Source organism: Myotis myotis, unplaced genomic scaffold (genome assembly GCF_014108235.1).
Source record: "Myotis myotis isolate mMyoMyo1 unplaced genomic scaffold, mMyoMyo1.p scaffold_m19_p_3, whole genome shotgun sequence".
NCBI lineage: Eukaryota > Metazoa > Chordata > Mammalia > Chiroptera > Vespertilionidae > Myotis > Myotis myotis.
In genome coordinates this window covers 58,742,986-58,749,629 of record NW_023416335.1, presented here as the reverse complement: position 1 = coordinate 58,749,629, position 6,644 = coordinate 58,742,986, and the positions used below count along the sequence as shown (strand labels likewise).

Genomic DNA, 6,644 nt, shown 5'->3' with positions numbered 1-6,644 from the left:
CAGATGAACAAGAGGAAAAAACAACAACCACAAAACAGTTATTAACATTCAACACACATGACCCCGGAGAAACCTAAACAAAGTAACTCAAAATGGCAGGTTAGAATTCAGCTTATATAACATGTTCAACAAAGAACAACACCTTTGCAGAGAAATGACAGGACAAAGGAAAGCCGTCCTAGACTCCAAGGATGGCACCCCGTGGGGAGGTAAACAGAAGGGAGGAAACTAGTGGAGTAAGGAATTTTGCCAATTCCTCTGGTGTCATCTCTAGGCTGATAAAAGCCTTTCTGTCTTCGGTAAGCGGTGAGTTTATATTCTGCCTTTGGGCAGAAAAGGAGAAGCTTTTTCTGTGTTTGCTGCATTTTAATTGCCTTCAGCTCAAAATAATTATGTCAAAGGCATATTTGGAGCAACATATTCTGATTTCCTTCACTATTTTTACAACTTAAAAAAAATACACACACACACACACACACAAAAAAAAATCTGTCTGTCTTGCCTACCAGAGTGTAAGCTCCCTGAGGGCAGGTTTGTGTCTCATTTGTTTCTTTAACATCTTACGGTACCTAGTCAGAATATATGTATAGTGGTTCTTTTCTTTTTTTTAATAATGGCATTTATTGCATCTTTAAAATATTGGAAATAGTCTGAGGAATCATTCAGCATCTTGCTGTTTCTATAGCTGGACAACTTAGATCTTATCAGCCTGATGAACTGTTCCTTTTTCAGAAACATAGATGCTACCCCAAATTTTTCTGATATTCTTGTTTTTAACTGGTGTGGCTTGCTGAATCAAAGCAGTTGAATTTGATACAAGTTCAATGTGGTTTCCTTCAAGAATCAACTCCTCTTTCTGGGCTTGGGATACTGAACAGTCAATGCCTGACCTCATCTGAACCCTGTAGATGTGTTTTTCACCCAAGAAATTTCTGATTTCAATAAGAGAACCATTCTCCTGAATAAGAAACTTTATGGGGAAGTGAGCATACATAGAATTCATCTTGTAACAGAAGCCCAGTGTAACGCCCTTGATCATGTTCTGTCCATGACTACAGATAGTGCCAACAGTAGCCATTTCCTTTCTCTTTCCCCACCATTTGTCAAGCCAGAGTCTCTTTTTCTATCCAAGGAGATTGAGTTCTGCATTGATGTCACTGAAGTTCCTCTTCATGGTGTCTCTGTGCCCCTTCACAGCAACTCTATGTTCCTTCAGAGTGATGTCAACACCTGTGCTGGCTGAGAATGGTCTTCATCCTTGCAGTAGATGTGGCTATAGTAATGATTCTTTTTTCTTCTTTATTGGTTAAGGTATCACATAGGTGTCCTTATCTCCCCACTGTCCCCCACAGTCCCCTCCACACACACTCATGCCCTCACCCCCTGGTGTCTGTGTCCATTGGTTAGGCTTATCTGCATGCATACAAGTCCTTTGGTTGATCTCTCCCCCTTACCCCCACCCTCCCCTACCTTCCCTCTGAGGTTTGATGGTCTGATCGATGCTTCTCTGTCTCTGGATCTGTTTTTGTTCATCAGTTTATGTTGTTCATTATATTTCATAAATGAGTGAGATCATGTGGTATTTATCTTTCTCTGACTGGCTTATTTCACTTAGCATAATGCTCTGCAGTTCCATTCATGCAGTTGCAAATGGTAAGAATTCCATCTTTTTTACCACTGCATAGTATTCCATTGTGTAGATGTATCACCATTTTTTAATCCACTCATCTGATGATGGGCACTTAGGCTGTTTCTAAATCTTAGCTATTGTAAATTGTGCTGCTATGAACATAGGGGTGCATATATCCTTTCTGATTGGTGTTTCTGGTTTCTTGGGATATGTTCCTAGAAGTGGGATCACTGGGTCAAATGGGAAGTTCCATTTTTAGTTTTTTGAGGAAACTGCATAGTGATCGCCACAGTGGCTGCACCAGTCTGCATTCCCACTAGCAGTGCACAAGGGTTCCTTTTTCTCTGCATCCTCACCAGCACTTGTCATTTGTTGATTTGTTGAAGTTAGCCTTTCTGACAGGTGAGAGATGATACCTCATTGTCATTTTGATTTGCATCTCTCAGATGATTAGTGACTTCAAGCATGTTTTCATGTCTCTTGGCCTGCTTATGTCCTCTTTCAAAAAGTATCTATTTAGATCCGTTGCCCATTCTTTGATTGGGTTGTTTATCTTCCTTTTGTTAAGTTGTACGAGTTCTCTGTAAATGTTGGAGATTAAATTCTTATCTGTGATAACATTGGCAAATATGTTCTCAAGAAAGCAGTGGGCTTTCTTGTTGTTTTGTTGATGATTTCCTTTGCTGTGCAGAAGCTTTTTGTTTTGATGTAGTTCCATTTGTTTATTTTCTCTTTAGTTTCCATTGCCCTAGGAGCTGTGCCGGTGAAGATATTGCTTTGGCATAGGTCTGAGATTTTGCTGCCTGTAGATTCCTCTAAGATTTTTATGGTTTATCCTCTTACAATAGTCCTTTATCCATTTTGAAGTTTTGTGTGTGTGTGTATGGTGTAAGTTGGTGGTCTAGTTTCATTTTTTTGCATGTATCTGTCCAATTTTCCTAACACCATTTATTGAAGAGACTGTCTTGATTCCATTGCATGTTCTTGCCTCCTTTGTCAAATATTAATTGAGCATAGTTGTTTGGGTCAATGTCTGGGTTCTCTATGCTATTCCATTGGTATAGTAATGATTCTTGAGTGGATAAATATATCTTTTTAGTCCAACATATAGAAAAAGCAAGCAGGTTTTTGGTCCAACATTTTTAGAATTTATAGTTATGTCCTTTTTAATATTACAGAGAGATTTTATACAAGTAATTGAGGCAGATACATCTAATTGCCCACCCACTATTTTCCCCTTACTCATTACCCTAAGTTTTAGTGGGAACAGTATGTTACATTTAAAATACTCCTCACTTAGACTGCCTTGAAGCTACAGGTGGCCATGTTTTCCAGATGTAGCTAATGCAATATAAGTAGAGGTCTTTATGGAAAAACTAGAGGCCTAGCGCACGAAATTCATGCATGGGTAGGGTCCCTAGGCCTGGCCTGAAATCAGGGCCTATCTTCCCCAGCTGCCAGAAGCCAGCCCTGCCCCTGGTTCCCCATTCCCCATCAGGCAGTTGGAGCCTGACTGCCGGGGGGAAGGACCGAGACATTGTTCCCACCTGCTTGCTGCCCGCCCCAACCCCTGGGTTGCCCTCTGTGTGTGAGGCATTTAGGGCCCTGCTTGCTTGCACAAAATACAGAGATAAAGGAAAAATAGATTTCATTGGGTAAAATTTTAAAAATACAAGACAAAGGAAAATAAGCAAAATAAAAAGCAATAATATACAGTACTTGGGAAAATATTTGCAACTTATATCACATACAATGTGTTAATATTGCTGGTACATAAGGAGTTTCTAAAAATATATAAGAAAAGCACCAACTCTATGAAAAACTGAGCTAGAGAAATTAACAATTTACAGTAAAATAAATATCACTGTCTTTTAACCATATGAAATTATGTCAAAGTTTCTCATAAAAAGAAAAGTACAGATTAAAATAATGCCAAGTTACCATTTAAAAATATTATATTGGCAAATATCCAACTTTTGGCACATATTCTCTTGGAAAGGCTGTGGGAAAACTGCCATGCTCATATATTGCTGTTGTAAATGCAGAAAGATACATGACACAGGGAGGGAAATTTGGCAATATCTAACAAAATTCATGGGAAAGTATAGTGCAGTGATGATGAACCTATGACACGCTTGTCAGAGGTGACATGCGAACTCATTTTTTTGGTTGATTTTTCTTTGTTAAATGGCATTTAAATATATAAAATAAATATCAAAAATATAAATCTTTGTTTTACTATGGTTGAAAATATCAAAATGTTCTATATATGACACGGTACCAGAGTTAAGTTAGGGTTTTTTAAAATGCTGACACGCCGAGCTCAAAAGGTTCGCCATCATTGGAAAAGGGCAAACAAAATGGATAAATATTGATAATTATTGAAACTGGTTGATAAGTACATTGATTATTTGCTCTGTACTTGTGTTTGTTTTAAAATGTCTAATAAATTGTTTAAAGTGCCAAAATGCATGAATACACAGTACACGGGTTTAAATGTCAAAATACCTGAATATGTAGTAAAAGTTTTATTTCTTGTACTAGACAGCAGGTATTCACAAGTGTTTGTTGATTTATTTATAGTAACTCAGAGTATGTCTGAAATATCCTATCTAATAAAAGAGAAAGATGGTAATTAGTGAACGACCGCTACCCTTCCCATTGGCTAATCAGGGTGATATGCAAATTAACTGCCAGCCAAGATGGCGGCCGGCAGCCAGGCAGCTTGAAACTAACGTGAGGCTTGCTTGCGTCAGTGACAGAGGACTCCAACGTTCCCCGCCTGCCTTGCCGGCCTCTGAACCTGCAGTTTGAAACATTGTAACAAATATAGAAGCTAAACAAAACCCCAGAAATCTGCTTTCAGCGAGCCGGGATCTCAGAGCTGGAGTTATACATTGTTTTGATTATAGAACCCAAACAAACCAGATACCTGCTTTCAGCAGCAGAGGCCTCAGAGCTGGAGCCAGAGCTAAAGCTGGCCCAGAATTAAAAAAAAGAGAAAAAAAGGAGCAGTTGGGAGCTTCAGCCCTCAGCCCCTCACCCAGACTTGCCAGGCACCCCAGTGGGGACCCCCACCCTGAAGGGTGTGTGACCAGCTGCAAACAGCCATCATCCCCTCACCCAGGCTGGCCAGGCACCCCAGTGGGGACCCGCACCCTGATCCAGGACACCCTTCAGGGCAAACCAGCCAGCCCCACCCATGCACCAGGCCTCTATCCTATATAGTAAAAGTGTAATATGCCTCCCAGCACCGGGATCAGCGTGACAGGGGGCAGCGCCCAAACCCCCTGATCGCCCTTCGGCTCTGTGTGTGACAGGGGGTGGGGCCACAACCTCCCTATCGGCCCTGCTCTATTTGTGACAGGGGAAGGTGCCCCAACCTCCTGATCAGCCCTGCTCTGTGCCTGATACAGGGGAGCTCCCAAACCCCCTGATCGCCCTGTGGCTCTGTGTGTGACAGGGGGCAGCTCCCCAACCCCCTGATCGACCCTGCTCTGTGCGTGACTGGGGTGCAGCGCCCCAACCCCCGGATTGGCCCTGCTCTGTGCGTGACAGGAGGTGGCGCCGCAACCTCCCCATCGATCCTGCCTTGAGTGTGACAGGGGGCGGTGCCCTAACCCCCCAGTCGGCCCTACCCTGAGCATGACTGAGGGTGGCATCGCAACCTCCCAATCCGCCCTGCTTTGTGCATGACAGGGGGCTGTGCCCCAACTCCCCAATCGGCCCTGCTCTGAGCCCGACCAGGGGCTACACCTAGGGATTGGGCCTGCCCTCTGCCACCTGGGAGCAGGCCTAAGCCAGCAGGGCGTTATCTCCCGAGGGGTCCTGGACTTCGAGAGGGCACAGGCCAGGCTGAGGGACCCCCCTTCCCCCTGAGTGCACAAATTTTTGTGCACCGGGCCTCTAGTTTCATTTATAAAAGGACCAATGGGAGAAGGGATATATTATCCAAAAAATTATTTGGAAAAAATTGGTCCTTTGGAACAAAGCTCCACAAGGGACAGGAAGAGTTTAACCAAAGAATATATATGCATATAGGCATAACCCATTGACACAGACATTAGAGTGGTGAAAGCCTGGGGGAGGGGGCAGCACTGGAGTAGAGGGAGTCAATGGGGGAAAAAGAGGGACATCTATAATACTTTCAACAATAAAGATAAGTTAAAAATAAAAACAAAAACACATGCCGAAGTTTCATTGGCACAGACTTTTCTAGAATTACTAATCTTTTGCAGTACTACCCCTCTCTGTGGGAACACAAAATACTGTGTTCTCAGGTCCACGTGTCTATTTCTGACCCATGGACTAAGATAAATCAATTAGAAACCAATGAATGATTTCATGGTCTTTCCTCTGTTGTAGATACCTGCGTCTCTAAAGATGAAGACCCATGTTTGCAGCTGTAACACATTTGGTAAGGTCATCACTTCTGATAATGTGAGAAGCAGAGAGTGTGTCTGATGAAAGCGTACTTCCAGTGAGATAATTTGCAAACCAGAAGGTAACGGGTGTTGGTTGCTATGGGTTATACTTTGTAAGGAATTACAAGCAAAACAGCTCAGAAAAGAATCTGCCTGCTTTTAAGCAAGAATGAAAGAAAATAGGAAGTTCAGACATTTAGGGTCTTGCATAAGTAGAAAGAGTAATTGTTTCTTGACCCTAACAATAAGAGATAAAATGCAAAAAGACTTTAAAATTGAGTGTACTTATGGAAACACAAACAAAATCAGATTAAGAATTTGGCCTTCACTCTTCCAGTTGCAAACCTTTAGTGGAATAAAATACCTCAGGGCAAAAATCCAACTGAGGACCTGAGGCCCAGCAATCTTTTCCACTGGATAAAATCCTCAGGTAAAGGAGTTTAAGAGTTCAACTCTCACATCAAATCCAGAGAGACTCACACCTTCCTGGAATTGGGAGAGGTAAGAGAGTAAGAATGGGAGGAAAGGCAGTGCATCTGAGAACTATGTTGGGTAAAGAATTGTAGTAGTAATTACTGGCACATGGAATC

At 42.2% G+C, this 6,644-nt stretch overlaps 1 pseudogene; it reads right to left on the bottom strand.

The window, feature by feature from the left end:
- Positions 1–694: 694 nt before the first annotated feature.
- Positions 695–6,057, bottom strand: LOC118650417 (annotated as a pseudogene).
- Positions 6,058–6,644: the final 587 nt, after the last annotated feature.